The sequence below is a fragment of the Felis catus genome, chromosome B4 (genome assembly GCF_018350175.1).
Source record: "Felis catus isolate Fca126 chromosome B4, F.catus_Fca126_mat1.0, whole genome shotgun sequence".
Lineage (NCBI taxonomy): Eukaryota > Metazoa > Chordata > Mammalia > Carnivora > Felidae > Felis > Felis catus.
The window spans coordinates 141736381-141757500 of NC_058374.1; the positions used below are offsets into that span (position 1 = coordinate 141736381).

General features: G+C 41.6%; 1 protein-coding gene across 6 annotated transcripts in view; it reads left to right on the forward strand.

Moving 5' to 3' along the window:
• PPP6R2 (protein phosphatase 6 regulatory subunit 2) overlaps positions 1 to 21120 on the forward strand; it is an 84386-nt gene that overhangs the window by 17241 nt on the left and 46025 nt on the right. For all 6 annotated transcript variants that reach the window (XM_023257665.2, XM_023257666.2, XM_023257667.2 and 3 more), the window contains exon 2: positions 15773 to 15899. The gene's annotated coding sequence lies outside the window, so the exon portion shown is untranslated. The remainder of the gene's footprint in view (positions 1 to 15772; positions 15900 to 21120) is intronic.

The following is a 21120-nucleotide window of genomic DNA, read 5'->3' on the forward strand; positions in this document are numbered from 1 at the left end:
TGGGTGTTGTATGGAAACCAATTTGACAATAAGTTATATTTAATATAAAAAAATAAGTTAACATTTGAATAGATTGGGGGATTTAAGAAAATCTGGGTTTCTGGCCTTTCTTGTAGAAACTGGCAGATGTGTCCTCGTGCCCTGTGTCCCTGCAGGCCTGTAGGCGGCTGCCATGGATCTTCCCTGCTCCTGCCCGTGGACGGCCCTGTGCTTCTCCTGCAGGCTTCACTCCTCCTTCTGTCTTCTCTGTCTGGCTGCTTCCTTCCACTTAACACCTTCCTGCTCTACAGGCCTTTTTTGCGTTGTAGCCTTGCATTAGGATGTGGCCGAAGAACTGGAAGTTCGGTGACTGGGCGCTCTCCTATTGCCATCGTAGGACAGCTCTTGCTCCAGAAGCGTAGGGTTTAGGTTGTTCGCTTCTTAGTGGAGCTAGCTTCCTTTCTAAAAAATTCTTTTGCATCCTTCTGGCACCTGGAGTTAGCTAGGCTGTGCTTTCCTGTTTTCTGACCACAACACTCGTGCACTCATTCTCCAGGAAGACTCTCCGCCTTTTTCTTGGCCCCTCTTTGTGGGGACACCTACCAGAGTTAGGAGCTGGGAAGCTGCATGCAGAAGAGGCAGCCGGCTCAGCTGTCAGCAGCTGCTCCCTCCTCAGCCTGCTGACCCCTCCTGCTCTTGGAGACGGGCAGGCTGGGGAAGGAGTTTGATTGCAGCCCTCCCACCGGCACTTGCTTTGGGGTCCAGTTTTTCTCTGTTGTTTCCCCATTTATTTATTTTGCTAGAAAGTGTTTTCCTGTAGAATTTCAAGTTTATTTCTATATATTTGTATGTCTGATTCTCTAATAGAGCTTTTTAAAGAAGTGGATGTTTAATTGCTAACACAGTAACAAATATATGGGGCTTCTAATTAAAAAAATCTATTCTTACATGGAGCCTTCCCATCTTCTAGTTCTATTTCAAAGAAACAACTATTTTTGAACTTTTGATAGCTGTTTAATTCTGGTAGTTAACTTCCATAAGTTAATAATAGTAAAAACTAGTAGCAGCTCGCATGTATCAAGGCTTTTCACGTGTCAGGCACCTTCCTAAGATCTTTACATTGATTTCTTTCAGTTCTCACTGGCAGTGTACAAGGCAGGTGTTGTTACCCACCTTTCGTAGATGAGGAAAATGAGGCACAGAGGCGACTTGACCAGGGCCTCTGTTTTTTGTCTTTTAATTTTTAAATTCTGGTAAAAATATATGTAACAAAAAACTTATTTTAATAATTTTTAAGTGCATAGTTCAGGGGCACTAAGTATATTCATGTTGTTGTGCATCCACCCCACTACCCGTCTCCAGAACTTCTCCATCTTCCCAAACTGGAACTCCCTCCCCATCAGACGCTCACCACCCCCCCCCCCCCAGCACCCTCCCCAGCACCACTGTCTCTACTTTCTGCTTCTGTGAATCTGACCACTCCAGATTCTGGTACCTCCTATAGACGTGAAACCACACAGGATTTGTCTTTCTGTGATGGCTTCTTTCACCGAACACAGTGCCCTCAGGGTTCACCTGCGGTGCAGCAGGTGTGAGGAGTTCTTTCCTTTTTGTTTTTATTTTTGAGAGAGAGAGAGAGAGAGAGAGAGAGAGCGAGTGAGCGCACATGTGAGCGGGAGAGAGGAGCAGGGGAAGAGAGAGAGAATCTTATTTTTGAGAGACTGCACGAGTTGGGGAGAGAGGCACAGGGAGAGAGAGAGAATCTTAAGTAGGCTCCACGCTCAGCACAGAGCCTGACACGGGTCTTGGGATCATGACCTGAGCTGAAATCAAGAGTAGTTGGATACCCAACTGACTGATACACCCAGGCGCCGCAGAAGTTCCTTATTAAGGCTGAATAATACTCCATTATATAGATGGGCCACAATTTGTTTATCCCTTTGTCCATCAATGGTTATTTGGGTTGCTTCCACCTTTTGCTGTTGTCACCTTCTTCTTTTTAAAAAAAATACTTGTTTATTTTGAGAGAGAGAAAAAGCACGAGCAGGAGAGGGGCAGAGAGAGGGAGAGAGAATCCCAAGCAGGTCCATGCCCAGTGTGGAACCTGATGTGGGGCTCGATCCCATGACCATGAGATCATGACCTGAGCCAAAATCAAGAGCTAGATGCCCAATGAACTGAGCCACCCAGGTGCCCCATCAACTTGTTTCTTGATATGGTCACAGGAAGACCCTCTTGGGGGTTCTGTGCTATGAACTGTTTTGTGTGTCCCCGAGATTCATATGTTGATGCTCTAACCTCCAATGTGATCATATTTGGAAATAGGACTTTTAGAAATGTAACCAGGGTAGGAGCACCTGGGTGGCTCAGTCGGTTAAGTGTCAGACTTAGGTTCAGGTCATGATCTCGCGGTTTGTGAGTGAGAGCTCTGCGTTGGGCTCTGTGCTGACAGCTCAGAGTCTGGAGCCTGCTTCGGATTCTGTGTCTGCTTCTCTCTCTGCCCCTCCCCCACTTGTGCTCTGTCTCTATCAAAAATAAATAAATGTAAAAAAAAATTTAGAAATGTAACTAAGGTTAAATGAGGTCATATGGGTGAATCCTAATTCAGTGGCCTTAAAAGTAGAGGAAGAGAGAGGCCTCTCTCTTCACATGCACACACCAAGGCAGCCGTCTGCAAGCCAGGAAAGGACTTGCGCCAGAGCCACGTTGGCCCTAATCTTGGACTCCCAGCCTCCAGGACTGTGAGAAAGGAAATTTCTAGTTGTTTAAGCTTCCCAGTCTGTGCTGAGCTCAGCCACCCTGGCCCCTCATGAGGATCAAGGCAAATTGGCAGGAGCAGAGATGACTCTGAGGAGTTATAAGAACCATTAAACCTGGCTGGCTCAGTTTGTGGAGCATGCTAGTTTTGATATCGGGGTTGTAAGTTCAAGTCCCATGTTGGGTGTAGAGATTACTTAAAAAATAAAATCTTTAGGGGCTCCTGGATGGCTCAGTCGGTTGAGCATCTGACTCTTGATTTTGGCTCAAGTCATGATCTCACGGTTCCTGGGATCAAGCCCCGTGTCAGGCTCTGGGCTGACAGTGCAGAGCCTGCTTGGGATTCTCTCTCTCCCTCTCTCTCTGCCCTGCCCCTGCTCATGCTGTATCTCTTTCTCTCTCTCTCAAAATAAATATTAAAAAAAAGAAACCTTAAAAAAAAACACAAAATCTTTAAAAAACAAAACATCTGTTTTGACCCAGCTTAGAGATCCTTTTAATTGTTAGGCTCCTTGTTGGGTAGCTGGAGCCCCCAAACTATAGAATGGAGGTGCCTGCCCTACTTTGCTTTCTGACCATAACCATGGGTCTTAGCTTCTAGAAAACTTTTCAGGCCCAGGAAGTGATTGAGGATAGATGCCCATGGCCCTCTGCCTGCCTCAGGGAGAAGAGGATATAATTCTTAGAAGGTCGGACTCTGAAGCTCAGCTCCATTAACCTTTGGACCTGCTATGATACCCCATTGGGTGACCGTGCAAGACATTGCGGAGTCCTCTACTGTTAGACAGCCTGACCACTGTGGTCGTAAAAGAACATCTCCCATTCCTCTGCTGTCTGACACTTCCACTGGCTGATTATGTCTTGGGGATGGTTGCTGAAAGTACTCCTAGGGTTGATTCACCAAGGAGCCCCATCCAGTCTGGGTGACTTGTCCCAGAAAGCCTTCAAACATCCCTCTTTCCAGGGACTGGTTAGATGTGCTCCATCTTAAACTGGAGGAATCTGGCCTCCCACATCCAGGGGAAGTCCCACCGTTGGGCATTTGGCAGAGACTGGTCTGTGTGGCAAGGGCAATAGTTATCTTCTCTTAGATTTGGTGATCTCCCGTGAAAGGCCCCCAGGACTTTTAGAATGTGGCTTACTAGGCCAGAGTTTTCTGATGGGTAGTTACACACACACCTACACATACGCACAAGTAGAGATAATTATGTAATGAATCTTTATGTACCCATTACTCAGATTTGTCAGGGAGCAAGAATGTCCTGTCCCCATCAGGGTCCTTCTGGCCAGACCAAGGATCAAATAGACAGGAGAAATTAAATTTAATTTTGATGTAGGTAGGGGGAATCCAAACAGACATAGAAATTCCAAAGATAGTATAAACTACCAAAACTGAAACAGGAAAAAGTAAATGAAATTTGAGCAGACCCATGACCAGTAAATAAATTGAATTAATTAGTAACAAAAAGTCTCCCCCCAAAAACGAGTCCAGGACTGGTTGGCTTCCCAGGGAATTCTACCAAACATTTAAAGAAGAGTTAACACCTATTCTTTTGAAGCTGTTCCAAGAAATAAAAATGGAAGAAAAACTTCCAAACTCATTCTATGAGACTAGCATTACCTTGATTCCAAAACCAGACAAAGACCCCACTAAAAAGGAAAACTGTAGACAGTTTCCCTGATGAACATGGATGCAAAAATTCTCAACAAGATACTAGCCAACTGGATCCAACAATACATTAAAAGAATTATTCACTACGACCAAGTGGGATTTATACCTGGGATGCAGGGCTGCTTCAGTATCTGCAAATCAATCAATGTGATACACCATGTTAATTAAAGAAAGGACAAGAACCACATGATCCTCTCAATATATGCAGAGAAAGCATTTAACAAAATACAGCATCCTTTCTTGATAAAAACCCTCAAGGAAGTAGGGAAAGAGGATCATACCTCAAGATCATAAAGTCATATACAAAGGACCCACCACTGATACCATCCTCACTGAGGAAAAACTGAGAGCTTTCCCCCTCAGGTCAGGAACACGACAGGGATGTCCACTCTCGCCACTTATTCAACATAGTATTGGAAGTCTTAGCCTCTGCAAGCAGACAACACAAAGAAATAAATGGCATCCAAATCGGCCAGGAGGAAGCCAGACTTTCACTCTTTGCAGATGACGTGATACTCTATATGGAAAACCAAAAAGATTCCACCAAAAAACTGCTAGAACTGATCCATGAATTCAGCAAAGTTGCAGGATATAAAATCGGTGCACAGAAATTGGTTGCATTTCTATACACCAATAATGAAACAGCAGAAAGTGAAATCAAGGAATTGATCCCATTTACAGCTGCACCAAAAACTATAAAATACCTAAGAATAAATCTAACCAAAAGAGGTGAAAAGCCTATACACTGAAAACTATGGAAACCTTATGAAAGAAATTAAAGAAGACGCAAAAAAATGGAAAAATATTCCATGCTCATGGATTGGAAGAACAAACATTGTTAAAATGTTGATACTACCCAAAGCAGTCTACATAGTCTATGCAATCCCTATCAAATTAACACCAGATTCTTCACAGAGCTAGAACAAACAATTCTAAAATTTGTATGGAACCACAAAAGACCCCAAATAGCCAAAGCAATCTTGAAAAAGAAAACCAAAGCTGGAGGCATCACAATCCTGGACTATTACAAAGCTGTAATCAGGACCGTATGGTACTGGTACAAAAACAGACACTTAATGAAACAGAATAGAGAACCCAGAACTGGTCCCACAAACATAGGGCCAGCTCGTCTTTGACAAAGCAGGAAAGAATATCCAGTGGAATAAAGACAGTCTCTTCAGCAAATGGTGCTGGGAAAACTGGACAGTGACATGCAGAAGAATGAACCTGGACCACTTTCTTACACCATACACAAAAATAAACTCAAAATGGATGAAAGACCTAAGTGTGAGACAGGAAGCCATCAAAATCCTAGAGGAGAAAGCAGGCAACAACCTCTTGGACCTCACCCACAGCAACTTCTTACTCAACATGTCTCCACAGGCAAGGGAAACAAAAGCAAAAATGAACTATTGGGACCTCATCAAGATTAAAAGCTTCTGCACAGAGAAGGAAACAATCAGCAAAACTAAAAGGCAACCGCTGGAATGGGAAAAGATGTGTGCAAATGACATATCAGACAAAGGGTTAGTATCCAAAATCTGTAAAGAACTTATCAAACTCCACACCCAAACAACAAATAATCCAGTGAAGAAACGGGCAAAAGACATGAGTAGACTTTTCCAAAGAAGACATCCAGATGGCTAACAGACACATGAACAGGTGCTCAACATCACTCATCATCACGGAAATACAAATCAAAACCACAGTGAGATACCACCTGACACCTCAGAACGGCTAACATTAACAGCTCAGGAAACAACAGATGTTGGCGAGGATGCGGAGAGACAGGATCTCTTTTGTGTTGCTGGTGGGAATGCAAACTGGTGCAGCCGCTCTGGAAAACAGTATGGAGGTTCCTCAAAAAATTATAAATAGAACTGCCCTATGACCCAGCAATTGCACTACTGGATATTTATCCAGAGGATACAGGCGTGCTGTTTCGAAGGGGCACATGCACCCCAATGTTTATAGCAGTGCTATCACCAATAGCCAAAGTATGGAAAGATCCCAAATGTCCACTGACAGATGAATGGATAAAGAAGATGCAGTATGTGTGTGTGTGTGTGTGTGTGTGTGTGTGTGTGTGTGTGTGTATGTATACACACACATATATACAATGGAGTATTACTTGGCTATCAAAAAATGAAATCTTGCCATTTGCAACAACATGGATGGAACTAGAGAGTATTATGCTAAATGTCAGAGAAAGACAAATATATGACTTCACTCATATGTGGGCTTTAAGATACAAAACAGGAACAGAAGGGAAGGGAAGCAAAAATAATATAAAAATAGGGAGGGGGACAAAACATAAGAGACTCTTAAATACAGAGAACAAACTTAGGGTTGCTGGAGAGGTTGGGAGTGGAGGGATGGGCCAGATGGGCAAGGGACATTAAGGAGGACATGGGTTGGGATGAGCACTGGGTGTTATATGTAGGGGATGAATCCCTGGATTCTACTCCTGAAGTCATTTTTACACTATATGCTAACTAACTTGGATGTAAATTAAATTAAAAAAAACCAAACAAACCAAAAACCCCTAACTGTCCCCCCCCACCGAAATTCCAAAGATGGTCAAACTGGTATATATGTCATTCTGAAATAAGGAGAATGGGGTGGGAGTTTGGGATGTCAAAGGGGGGAAGGGATGCAATTCACAGGAAGGTGAAAAAGAGGAAATGTTTTGTAAAGAAATGTTTGCTGCTCCCCAGGAACAATGGGACCCAGAGAGGACTTGGATCAAACGGGCCTTGCTAGATTTCTCCCCGTCTGCTGTACCTAGTTCATAGTATGATGTAGTTTTCATAGTGATAGCTCTCTTCCTGGAGGAGGTCCTCTATCTAAAATTTTTTTAGGCAATTTGAGGGGGAGGTAAAGAGCTCTTCTTGGATCTGCTGGGTTTTGATTGCTTTTCAACTCAAAATAATCTTCATGCCAAAGTGGTCTATCTTGGGGCAGCCTGCCTTTGGCCCCTATAGTTTCAACAGTTACAACATTTTGCCAATCTTGTTTTGTCTATCTGTACTCCTCCCAATCTTTTTTTCCCCTGGTGGATTTACAAGCAAATTCTAGTGGGGCCCCTGGGTGGCTCAGGTAGCTAAGCGTCCGACTTCGGCTCAGGTCATGATCTCACGGATCTGAGTTCGAGCCCTGTGTCAGGCTCTGTGCTGACAGCTCAGAGCCTGGAGCCTCCTTCAAATTCTGTGTTTCCCTCTTTCTCTGCCCCTGCCCTGCTCGCTCTCTCGCTCTTGCTCTCTCTCTCTCTCTCAAAAAAAAAAAAAAAAAAAACATTAAAAAATGAATTCTAGCAATCATGCCATTTTACCTGCCTGCAGATGGGTCCACACTCAGCCTAAGAAGTGTCTTCTGTAGGTTTCTTTGAACCAAAGTCCAAGTGTCACACTTTGTTGAGGGTCTCTTAAATCTCTTATTCTTAGAGTGCCTCCCCATTCTGTATCATTGATTTGTTGGAGAAATTTGGTTATTAGTCCTGTTAATTCCTACATTCCGAATTTCACTAGTTGCTTCCTTTTGTGTTAACTTGTTCCCCTTTCTCTCATGTTTCCAGTAAAGAGATTGACAGGGTGATTAGACTTAGGTACAACTTTTTTTAGGTAGGAAAACTGAACAGGTGTGGATCTGATGGATTTTAATGTAATTTCCACAGGAGACCTGGATTTTAAAACATTCCCTTTCCATTTTATGTACATTCTAGGATGGGTTGACTATCCTTATTTCATTAAACTCTGGGGATGTCTGTCCACATAGCAGTTTATTCCTTTAGGTTTTGGTTCAGTTCTCTGTTGAGGTAGACTGGTTCTTAGTGTGTGATGTCTGATTAGGTGTTCAAACGTTTTTTTTTTTTTTTTTTTTTTTCATTCTACCTTCATTTGCTCACTGGGCTTCTTCCAGTAGCTGTTGGAAAATAGTAGAATTGCTTCTCTTTGGCTTATTCCCCTACAGACAAGTGTATTAAACCAAATAGAACATGTTTAAAGAAAACAAAAATGGGGTGCCTGGGTGGCTCAGTCAGTTAATCATCCGGCTCTTGATTTCAGCTCAGGTCGTCATCTCCTGGTTCATGAGATTGAAACCCATTTGGGGCTCTGAGCTGACAGTGCAGAGCCTGCTTGGAATTCTCTCTCTCCCTCTCTTTCTGCCCCTCCCCCCACCACTCGTTCTTTTTCTCTCTCAAAAATAAATGAAAAGAAAACAAAAACAAAATCTAGTGGTATAGAGTGATAATACGTGGGACACATTTTGAGGTGAATGTCACATACGCCTTTCCTGGAGACAGGTATCTTATATAGGTCATAGTCCTTATGGTGAGTTTTTTATATTATTCTTTTATTTTAACCCTTGTATAGTCAAATAAACAATGAAATAATTACTCCAAATAGATCAGGGGTTATAATATAAAAAATTAAGCCGTGTGAGTATTAAAACAAAGGTGAGTTTCTTTAGAACTTAGGAATGGGGAAAACTTTTCTAACTATGACTCAGAATCTAGAAACAGTAGAAAATTCACAGAAATTGATTACATTAACAACAGAAAAACTGCATTGCAAAAATCACCGTAAGCAAAGTCAAAGACAAATGACAAAGAGAAAGATATGTTGAACTTCTGTCATAGCAAAGAGCTTTTATCTCAAATATTTAAAAGAACTCTACACCTGAAACTAATGAACACACACTGTATGTTGACTAACTGGAATTTAACTAAAAACTATATATACATACATACATACTCGTTCGTAGAGGGGCTTTGGCTGGCTCAGCTGGAGAAGCATGTGGCTCTTGATCTTGGGATTGTGAGTCTGAGCCCCATGTTGGGTGTAGAGATTACTAAAAATGTATCTAAAAAATTACCAGTAGAAACTGAGAAGAAAAATAAAACAACCTGATAGAAAAAAATGGGCAAAAGATGGGAATAGTTTATGGAAAAGAAATGAAAATGGACCTTATATAGTTGAATAGATGCTTACCATTTCTTGTAATAAAAATACTAATCAAAGCTTTATGGAGACACCACTTTTTGCTTACCATATTGGTAGAATGGCCAACTCTCCTGGTTTGCCCAGGACTTTCCAGGTGTTAGCACTGAAAGTCCTCTGTTTTGGGAAACCCCTCAGTCCTCAGCAGACTGGGACAGTTGATCACCCTACATATTGGCAGAAATCCAAAAGTTTATATATTCTTTTGACAAGGCTGTGTTGAGGGGTGCCTGGTGACCCAGTCTGTTAAGCATCCGACTTCAGCTCAGGTCGTGATCTCGCGGTTTGTGGTTTTGAGCCCCACATTGGGGGCTCTGTGCTGATGGTATGGAGCCTGGAGCCTGCTTCGGATTTCGGATTCTGTGTCTCCCTCTCTCTTTGTCCCTCCCCTGCTTGTGCTCTGTCTCTTTCTCTCAAAACAAACAAACAAACAAACAAACAAAACTGTGTTGAAACTGATCTCTTGCCAATAGAAATGCAAAAATGATACAATGCTTCTGGAGGAGGATTTGTCTATATTTTGCAGATTTATATGTGCATTTGTCCTTTGACCCAGCAATCCCACATCTAGGAATCTGTCTTAAAGATATGCTGGCAAAAATATTAAATCACTTTGTTAGAAGCTCTTCATTGCAGAATTATTTGTAATAGCAAAAGACTGGAAACAACATGTGTCCACCACTAGGGATAAGTCCACATGATGGAGTACTGGCTAGCACCTTTGGGGACATGAGGGGTACTTCTGGGTGCTCTTAATCCGGTTTCTTTTTTCTTTTCTCCTTTTTTTCCCTTAAATCTTTAAAAAAAATATTTGGTTATTTTGAGAGAGAGAATGCGAACAGGGGAGGGGAAGAGAGAGAGGGAGTGCAAGAGGGAGAGAGAGAATCGAAGCAGGCTCTGTGCTGCCAGTGCAGACCCTAACGCTGGGCTTAAACTCACGAACCACAAGATCACAACCTGAGCCAAAACCAACAGTCAGACGCTTAACTGACTGAGCCACCCACGTGCCCCAGTAATCTAGTTTCTTGAAATGGATGGTGTGGTTGCGTAGATGGGTTTATTTTGTGAAAATTCAGTGAGCTATTCACTTATGATTTATGTCCTTTTATTGTGTATTTAAAATTAGTAAAAAGTTTGTTTAAAGAAAGAAATAAGGAAGAGTTTTATGAAAAAAAAACAAGACACAATAGCAATTTGTTACCTTTTGGACAAGAAATGTTGGAAAGTATCAAAAAAAATTTTTCAGTGAAGCAGTAAATCAGAAAATTAATAAAAATAGTTATGTTGAGAGGGAGGAGGGAAGCATGATGAAGGGGCAGGAATGGGATGAGACTCGTGAGCTATTTTCTTATGAAGTTCTTTTACAAAATTTGGAAAAACTTTGGGTGTAGTTTCTTCAGGTATTTTTATGCTCTATTCTTTCATTTTCCTCTGAGATTTCAGTACAGGTATGGTAGGCCACTACCAGTTGCAGGTATGGTCCCACAGGTTACTGAGGCTCTGTTCTTTCTTTCTTTTTTCTTTATTTTTGGCTCTATTCATTTTTAATAAAACCTTTCTCTCTCTCTCTTCAGGTTGGCTAGTTTCTGTTGATCTGTCTTAGGTTCACTGACATTTTCTTTTTCAGTCTCAGTTTTTTATTAAATCTATCCAGTATATATTTTTATTTCAGATATTTTACTTTTCAGTTCTAGAAATCGTTTGTTTTTCTGTGTAATTTCTGTTTCTTTCCATCTCTATTTCTGAAATTTTGTTTTTTCACTTATTATCACTATCTTTTCCTTTAAGTCTTTATAAACATTTATTATAGCTGCTTTAAGGTGTATTTCTGGTAAGTCTATCATCTGAGACATCCTATGGTCTGTTTCTAATAGCTGCTATTTATTTATTTCCTAATAGCTGTTTAAAAAAATTGTTTTTGAGATGAGATGATTTAAAAAAAATTTTTTTTAATGTTTATTTTTGAGAGAGTGAGAGAGCGTGTGTGAGCACGAGTTGGGGAGGGGCAGAGAGAGAGAGGGAGACACAGAATCCAAGCAGGCTCCAGGCTCTGAGCTGTCAGCACAGAGACCGACTTGGGGCCCGAACCCACCAGCCGGGAGATCATAACCTGAGCTGAAGTTGGAGCTTAACTGACTGAGCCACCCAGGCACCCCTGATTTGTTCATATTTAAAAAAAATAAATCATATTAATTTTTATTAATGATGACTGCTACTAATAAGGCTACAAATTCTTCAACTTTTTTTTTTTTTATTTTTTTTATTTTTGGGACAGAGAGAGACAGAGCATGAACGGGGGAGGGCCAGAGAGAGGGAGACACAGAATCGGAAACAGGCTCCAGGCTCTGAGCCATCAGCCCAGAGCCTGACGCGGGGCTCGAACTCACGGACGGCGAGATCGTGACCTGGCTGAAGTCGGACGCTTAACCGACTGCGCCACCCAGGCGCCCCAAGGCTACAGATTCTTATATACAGTGTAGTGGAACCTTTCCCACCATTTTCTAGAAATTTGATTTTTCAACTCTTTTTAGTGTATCTTTTTTTCTTTTTTTTTTTTTTAAGTTTACATCCAAGTTAGTTAGATAGTGCAGTAATGATTTCAAGAGTAGAATTCAGTGATTCATCCCCCACTTATAACACCAAGTGCACATCCCAACAAGTCCCTTGCCCATTTAGCCCATCCCTCCACCCACAGCCCCTCCAACAATCCTCAGTTTGTTCCCTGTATTTAAAGAGTCTCTTATGTTTTGTCTCCCTCCCTATTTTTTATTATTTTTGCTTCCCTTCCCTTCTGTTCCTGTTTTGTATCTTAAATTCCACATATGAGCAAAGTCATCATTTGTCTATTCTCTGACCCTCCATCCACGTTGTTGCAAATGGCAAGATTTCATTTTTTGATAGCCAAGTAATACTCCATTGTATGTATGTGTATATACATACATATATATGTATATATATACACACATATATACGCATATATATATGTGTGTGTGTGTGTGTGTATATATATATATATATATACTGTATCTTCTTTAACCATTCATCTGTCAGTGAACATTTGGGCTCTTTCCATACTTTGGCTATTGGTGATAGCACTGCTATAAATATTGGGGTGCACGTGCCCCTTCGAAACAGCACGCCTGTATCCTCTGGATAAATACCCAGTAGTGCAATTGCTGGGTCGTAGGGCAGTTCTATTTTAATTTTTTTGAACGTTTATTTATTTTTGAGACAGAGACAGAGCATGAACGGGAGAGGGGCAGAGAGAGAGGGAGACGTAGAATCGGAAGCAGGGGGCGCCTGGGTGGCACAGTCGGTTAAGCGTCCGACTTCAGCCAGGTCACATCTCGCGGTCCGTGAGTTTGAGCCCCGCGTCAGGCTCTGGGCTGATGTCTCAGAGCCTGGAGCCTGTTTCCGATTCCGTGTCTCCCTCTCTCTCTGCCCCTCCCCCGTTCATGCTCTGTCTCTCTCTGCCCCCAAAATAAATAAACGTTGAAAAAAAAAATTAAAAAAAAAAAGAATCGGAAGCAGGCTCCAGGCTCTGAGCCATCAGCCCAGACCCCAACGCGGGGCTCGAACTCACAGACCGCGAGATCGTGACCTGAGCTGAAGTCGGACGCTCAACCGACTGAGCCACCCAGGCGCCCCTATTTTTAATTTTTTGAGGAACCTCCATACTGTTTTCCAGAGCGGCTGCACCAGTTTGCATTCCCACCAGCAACACAAAAGAGATCCTGTCTCTCCGCATCCTCGCCAACATCTGTTGTTTCCTGAGCTGTTAATGTTAGCCGTTCTGAGGTGTCAGGTGGTATCTCACTGTGGTTTTGATTTGTATTTCCGTGATGATGAGTGATGTTGAGCACCTGTTCATGTGTCTGTTAGCCATCTGGATGTCTTCTTTGGAAAAGTCTACTCATGTCTTTTGCCCGTTTCTTCACTGGATTATTTGTTGTTTGGGTGTTGAGTTTGATAAGTTCTTTACAGATTTTGGATACTAACCCTTTGTCTGATATGTCATTTGCACACATCTTTTCCCATTCCAGCGGTTGCCTTTTAGTTTTGCTGATTGTTTCCTTCTCTGTGCAGAAGCTTTTAATCTTGATGAGGTCCCAATAGTTCATTTTTGCTTTTGTTTCCCTTGCCTGTGGAGACATGTTGAGTAAGAAGTTGCTGTGGGTGAGGTCCAAGAGGTTGTTGCCTGCTTTCTCCTCTAGGATTTTGATGGCTTCCTGTCTCACACTTAGGTCTTTCATCCATTTTGAGTTTATTTTTGTGTATGGTGTAAGAAAGTGGTCCAGGTTCATTCTTCTGCATGTCACTGTCCAGTTTTCCCAGCACCATTTGCTGAAGAGACTGTCTTTATTCCATTGGATATTCTTTCCTGCTTTGTCAAAGACGAGCTGGCCCTATGTTTGTGGGATCAGTTCTGGGTTCTCTATTCTGTTCCGTTGATCTAATGTCTGTTTTTGTACCAGTACCATATGGTCTTGATTACAGCTTTGTAATACATCTTGAAGGCCAGGATTGTGATGCCTCCAGCTTTGATTTTCTTTTCTTTCTTTCTTTCTTTCTTTTTTTTTTTTAATTTTAATGTTTATTTATTTTTGGGGGTGGGAGGGGTACAGAGAGAGAGGGAGACACAGAATCTGAAGCGGGCTCCAGGCTCTGAGCTGTCAGCACAGAGCCCATTGCGAGGCTTGAACGCGTGAACCGCGAATTCATGACCTGAGCCGAAGTTGGACAGTCAACCAACTGAGCTACTCAGGCACCTCCTGGTTTTCTTTTTCAAGATTGCTTTGGCTATTCGGGGTCTTTTGTGGTTCCATACAAAGTTTAGGATCGTTTGTTCTAGCTCTGTGAAGAATGCTGGTATTTTTTTAATAGGGATTGTATTAAATATGTAGATTGCTTTGGGTAGTATGAGAAAAAAAACGTCTTAAGATTTTACTTTTAAGTAATCTCTACATCCAATGTGGGGCTCGATCCCATGAACCATGAGTAAGATCCTAATCTGAGCCAAAATCAAGAGTCAGACACTTAACCAACTGAGCCACCCAGGTGCCTCCTAGCTGCTTTTTAATTAAAAAAAAAAAAAAAATTATAGTTACATTTTCTGCTGCTTTGTATGTCTAATAATTTTTTTATATGTTTGTATCTGGATTATGATCTTGAGTTTTGTTCTGGCAGATGGTTAAGTTATTGGAAGATCATTTTGATCCTGTCAGGCTTGGCCTTACTCTTTGAGTAGTGTATTTTGGATTTGAACTTTGTGTTTGGCTATGGCCTTTGCTCCAGGTTGTAATTTTTACTCTGCTGGCAGGGCCTTATTGGGATGTTTGCTGTGTACCTCGTGGTGCTCTGTCTGCCTGGGTTGGAACTGCCAATACCTCTCCAGTGACTGGGTCTGTGTAGCTGGACACCTCTTTGTACTTTTTTACTTTGCAACCATGTAAATATTTTACATAAGTTGAAAGCAAAATTAAATAAAAAACAATAGCAAATAGGCAACCCCCCTCCCCCAGTTAAATATAAATATATTCTAATAAACACTGGTTCAAATTTAGAATAAACAGGCCTAAAGTCAGTCTTACTGAAATACTTTCTTACTTTGAAAACTGTATAAAGTGCTGAAAAGCCAATGTTGAATTATTTAGCTTAATAATTTAAAGTGCCAAATGTAAAAAGAGTTACCTATCTAGAAGATGATAACACTGATTTGTGGCTTAGCACAACTTTATTGTCTTTTTAAAAAAAGGTTTTTTTTCAAGTTTTTTAATTTATTTTGAAAGACAGAGTGTGAACAGGGGAAGGGCAGAGAGAGGGAGAGAGAGAATTGCAAGCAGGCTCCACAGTGTCAGTGCAGAGCCCAATGTGGGCCTCAAACCCACGAACCCTGAGACCATGACCTGACCGAAACCAAGGGTCAGCCATTTAACCAACTGAGGCACCCAGGCGCCCCGTGTCTTTTTTTTTGAGAGAGAGAGAGAGAGAGAGAGAGAGAGAGAGAGAACCAATGGGGGAGTGGTGGAGAGTGAGGTGGTATTAATGTATAGTTATGAAACTGGACAATTTCATTGAGATCCTTCTCATATGGATTCTTTGGAGTGATATTCAAACCATGGCACTAGTTATCCAGATGTAGAATGGGTTGTATCATCAATTCCATTCTCTCTAACACGAGCAAAGACCAGGGGATTTTTAGTTCCTTAATCATAAAATAATTTGATAATAATAATCGTAAAATCTGATAATTTGAATACTAAGTAAAATTTCTGATTTTTGTTTTCCTTTCCTCTACTGTTTTGGTAAGTTAACTTTACAAAGACAGAACTTAAAATAAGTTTTTTTTTTTCTTATTTTCCAGGTGAAGAGATTATAAATCTTCCACTGAATGAAAAAATCTTTCTTAAAGTTGCATATAGTCCAGGAAAAAAAACCCAAATGTTTTTATATTTTGTTTGAATTCAAACATAAACAAGTTTTCATAGAAGGTAAGATAATTTTCCTTTTTAATTCTTTTTTTGTAATTTATGTAAATATACTGTATAAGTGGAAGTTCAAAGATGGATGACAGCAAAATTAGCCTAGAAGGTGTTGTATAATTATTGTCTTTTGGTTGTTTTTGATCCTTCTGTATCTGGTTTTAATTGCTCTGCTGTGGAAAAGTCACTTAGTCTCTCTAATACAAAAAAACAGAGTCGTGTGTAGTGAGGCACATTCTCACTTCGGGGGAACACATGAGACAGGGCACAGACACTGTCACAGTTGCCATCCAGAACATACACTCCTCTTACAACATGAAAATTGAGGAGAGGACTTGATTTCCTGCAGTGTAAGATAATGTCAAAAGGCTCACCATTGCAATCCAGTTAGATGCTGAGTAAATTGCAACAAATGTAATTTCTTTTTGGGGGGAAGGGGCAGAGAGAGAGGGAGACAGAGGATCCAAAGCGGACTCTGCACTGAGAGCAGAGACCCCAACATGGGGCTCAAACTCATGAACTGTGAGAGCATGACCTGAGCCAAATCTGGACCCTTAAACGGCTGAGCCACTCAGGTGCCCCACAATAAATGTGATTTCTTGTGAGCACTTCAGTGCATTAAAAGCTGAGATAACTCTCCAAAGGCCAATAGAGAAAAAAATTTTAAAAAGGAACAATGAGGGGCACCTGGGTGGCTCAGTAGGTTAAACATCTGACTTCAACCTAGGTCATGATATCACCGTTCCCATGTTGGAGCCCCGTGTTGGGCTCTGTGCTGACAGCTCAGAGCCTGGAGCCTGTTTCAGATTCTGGGTCTCCTCTCTCTCTCTCTCCCTCTCTCTCTCTTCCTCTCCCTCCCTCCCCCCTCCCTCTCCCTCCCTCCCCCCTCCCTTTCTCTCTCTCTCTCTCTCTCTCTGCCACTCCCCTAAGCTCTCCTCCTTTCTCTCTCGAAAATAAATAAACATTAAAAAAAACTAAAAAAATATGAACAATGAGCATTGTGATAGCTGTCTTTTGTTCCTCACTGAAGAAAACCAGTCCTCTTCAGAAGAAAGCATACTCAGTGTTGGCCCTCAGGATTTCTATAGAGTAATTTTTTTTTTTAATGTTTATTTACTCTTGAAGGAGAGAGAGAGAGAGAGAGAAAATGTGAGTGGGGGAAGGGCAGAGAGAGAGGGAGACACAGAATCTGAAGCAGGCTCCAGGCTCTGAGCTGTCAGTACAGAGCCTGATGCGGGGCTCGAACTCATGATCTGTGAGATCGTGACCTGAGTGAAGTTGGTTGCCCAACCAACTGAGCCACCCAGGCGCCCCTCTATAGAGTAAATTTAAGCAAACTTGAACTTAATAGTCAGAACTCACACACCCCTGGGAGGAAGTTAGCATGATTAGATGCCCCAAGGCCTGCAGATTGAATAACTGGATGCAGTATAGAGTGTTTGAAGTAATACAAAACAGAATACAAATTAGTAATGAAAAGCAAAGTAGCAAAATGATCCGAGAGGAACTTTCAGAAATGGAAATGATGTTGAAATTAAAAACTCAGTGTATGTGGATTAAACAGATTAAATGTGGCTGAAGACAGAATTTGTGAACTGTAGTATATGTCTGAAGAAATTACCAGCAGCACTGAGAGATGGGGAATGGAAAAACGAGGATAAGAGGACGGAGGATAGAATAAAAATGTGTCATAAATGTGTAGTTGGAATCCCAGAATGGAAGGGTTGGGAAAATGGAAGAGAGGCATTGTTCAAAGTATTAATAGTTTTGACTTTTCAGAAACTAATAAGAGAGATAAATCCACAGATTTAGAAGCACACTATGTACCAAGTGGTATAAACAAAAAGAAACCCACACCTATATATTGAAATCATTTAGCAACAAAGACAAAAAGCTCTTAAGCTGTAGGTAAAAGATAGATTTCCTACAAAAGAACATCTGTTAGGTTGACAACAGATGTCACATTAGCATGAGTAGAAGCCAATAGAGAGAGGAACAGTTCGTCAAAGTGTTAAGCGAATATAAATTTCAGTATAGAATTGTGTATCAGGTATATTTGGTAAAAACTCCCAACAATGTTACTGATAAATTTTTAAAAAATATTTTACTTATTTTTGAGAGTGCGAGCGAGCGAGCATGCACAGGAGGGGCAGAAAGAGAGGGAGACAGAGGATCCAAAGCAGGCTCTGCACTGACAGTAGCGAGCCTGATGAGGAGCTCAAACTCATGAACTTTGAGACTGACCTGAGCTGAAGTTGGATGCTCAACCAACTGGGCTACCCAGGCATCCCTAATGTTTTTGATAAATGTTGAGCCAGTTCATTTGGACTACCTTCTAACCTCCCACCCCCTACCTTTTGGAAAACAACTACAAGCGTTGGATTGAAAAAACAAAAACAAACAAGTGAGAATGTAACAAAGAAGTTCTAGACCAAAACCAGAAAGTAAGAACCCAGACAATTTAAGCACGAGAGGGTCTGCCTTTGCTCCGAAGGCATTTGCTGATCTGGACAAAGTGGGACTTTGATTTCAGAGGTCTTGTAGGGTAGGAAGAGTAGGAGTTAAGATCCACAGTCTTCTCAAGGTGGAGAGCCCAAAGGAGACTCTCCCCGTGTGAGAGGGGCTCTGAAGGCTCTATCCTCAGAGCAAGAGTGAACTAGAAGCAGATCTACCTCACTCTATCCCTCCCTGCTACCACCTGGTTGTCTTTTACTGTTAAACACAGCAGGAAAAAGGGGGGGGGGAAATGTTTGCAGCTATGGGTTAGCCTTTGTGAGGATTTATAACCTAGGTTCACATTACCTGTAGTTCAGGGAAGTCAAGCACAAATTTAGTTTAAGATTTTCTGGTTTGGTTTATGCCTTCAGGCGTCCTGCAGGAGCAAACATAAAACCTCTGTGGAGGAAGTTACCTTTATCCTAAGATGTGAAAAAATCCCTATAGATATTTTTTAAGGACGTGGATTTGTGCACAGACCAAACTGACCAAGCACACAAGGAAATAAGTCACCATGAGTAAAACCCAAAATCTGAAGCCTTCCAAGACTTCATTTTTGGAATTATCAGAAATAAACTCTCAACACAAGCATGCTGTTTATTTTTAAATAAGTATTTAAAAAAATAAAAATATCTGTAGGAAAGTATAATAAGTGGTCTAGAATATTTGAAAAACAAAACAAATAGAACTTCTAGAAATCCGGATTGCAGTATCCACTGTTAAGAATTTCACGTATAGGCTTCATACTGAATTATATATAGTGAAGAGAAGAGCTGGGACAGAAGGCAAGGTGCACACTCTGGTCACTCAGTTAGCCCCTCTGAGCTTCAGCTTGTGGAGCCCAGGCCCTGTTCCAAGAGGCAGGCTGGCACAGTGTGTTTCTGACAGTCTCAGGTGGCTGCAACTTGCTTTGAATGCATTGCATAGATCTGTGTAAATTATTCTTCTACAGTCATTTTAATTTACCTTTGTGGTTATTTCTTCTCTTCGCTTTTAAAAAAAATATTTAATTTTGAGAGGAGAGAGAGACAGAACAAGCAGGGGAGGGGCAGAGAGAGAGAGAGAGAGAGGGAGAGAGAGAATCCTAAACAGGCTCTGTGGTGTCAGCAAAGAACCCAGCCCGGGGCTTGACCTCATGAACCATGAGATATGACCTGAGCTGCAATCAAGAGTTGGGACGCTTAACCAACTGAGCCACCCAGGCATCCTTCTTCTCTTCTGATTTTCTGTTTTTGCTCATCTGTTCCTCCAACCCCAACCCTTTTTTAGAATTGACTCTTTTTTTTTTTTAAGTTTTTAAGTTTTTTAAACTTAAGTTTTAAGTTTTTAAGTTTTTTAAGTTTGTTTATTTTTGAGTGAGAGAGAGCATAAGCAGGGGAGGGGCAGAGAGGGAGGGGGGGGGAGAGAGAGAGAGAGAGAGAGAGAGAGAGAGAGAGAGAGAGAGAGAGAGAAAGAGAAAATCCCAAGCAGGTTCCTTACTATCAGCGCAAAGCCTGATGTGGGACTCGACCTTACGAACCGTGAGATCATGAGCTGCGCCAAAATCGAGTCGGTTGCTTAACCAATGAACCACCCAGGCGCCCCAGACCCTTGTTTTGATCTTTCTTCCAGTGCAGTGTGTCCATTATCGACATGGTGTCATTTGTTGATTGGGCAAAAATTACTGTTCTCCATGGACTCGAATTGCCGTTTTTTTAGGCCAAACAGAATTCCAGTGGTACATTGGTAAATGTTTAACAACTGGCTTTCTGGAAGAGTAAAAAAACCTTGTTGTTTGAAGCATTTGTCGATTTCTATAGTGCAAATACTTCCATCATGTCTGATTTAAGTGGGCAGTGTGATGCCACCGAAGGTGGGGTTGGGAGAGGCGTGTGCCTCTCTGGCCACTGTGAATCTGTCCTCTGTGGCAAGGTGACCTCATTTGTTTCTTTCTCTTCTTTGCAGTCAGAATCCATGAGGGTAAAATGTGCCAGCCACTGTTCTGGAGTCAGCCCTCACAGTAGCTCTGTGAGATGGTCATTATCCCTGGGTTACAGGGGTGGAATCCAAGGCATAAGAGGTCTTATAACTGGCCTCAGGTCATACAGCAGAGCCAGGGCTTTGATCATAAATTAAAACAACAACAACAAAAACCCAATTGATTTGTGGCCAGATGGGTACAGGGTGCATTCTGGATTCTAGTTTTTCTTAGGAACAGTTTCTACCACAGAACGTTCTTTTTCTGGAGAGCTCTGTTCATGGAATTATATAGGTTCATATGGGCAACATTTCTCTTTAGAATCTACCTTCTGTGTGATGGTTATGCTAACCTGTAAAAGTAAATAAAGAATTTCAGGTTCCTTTTGTTTAAATGTTGGATAAGCATCCAGAAGATTTTGGTAACAGTTTGGTTGACATTGCAGATGGACTGTGCAGGGCCTTGTCAGGGTGTGCCAGGGACCCTTGGGCTGTGTTGATACTTTGTGAATACCAGAGACATCTCAAGCCAGTTCATGAGCCAATTATTTGTCCTAAAGATGCTGTCAGTGGTGGGTCTTTCAGTCATCTAGGGAAGGAAAATTATGACCTTCCATGTAGGTAAGTGCCAACTGACAAGATGCTAGCATCTCTGTGCAGAGTAGTGCACAATTGCTGGGATACCAGAAACCTTTGGAAGCCACATATGTACTGTAATCTGAGTAAGAGTTCCAGAATCAAGGGCACCTGGTTGGCTCAGTCAGTTAAGCATCCAACT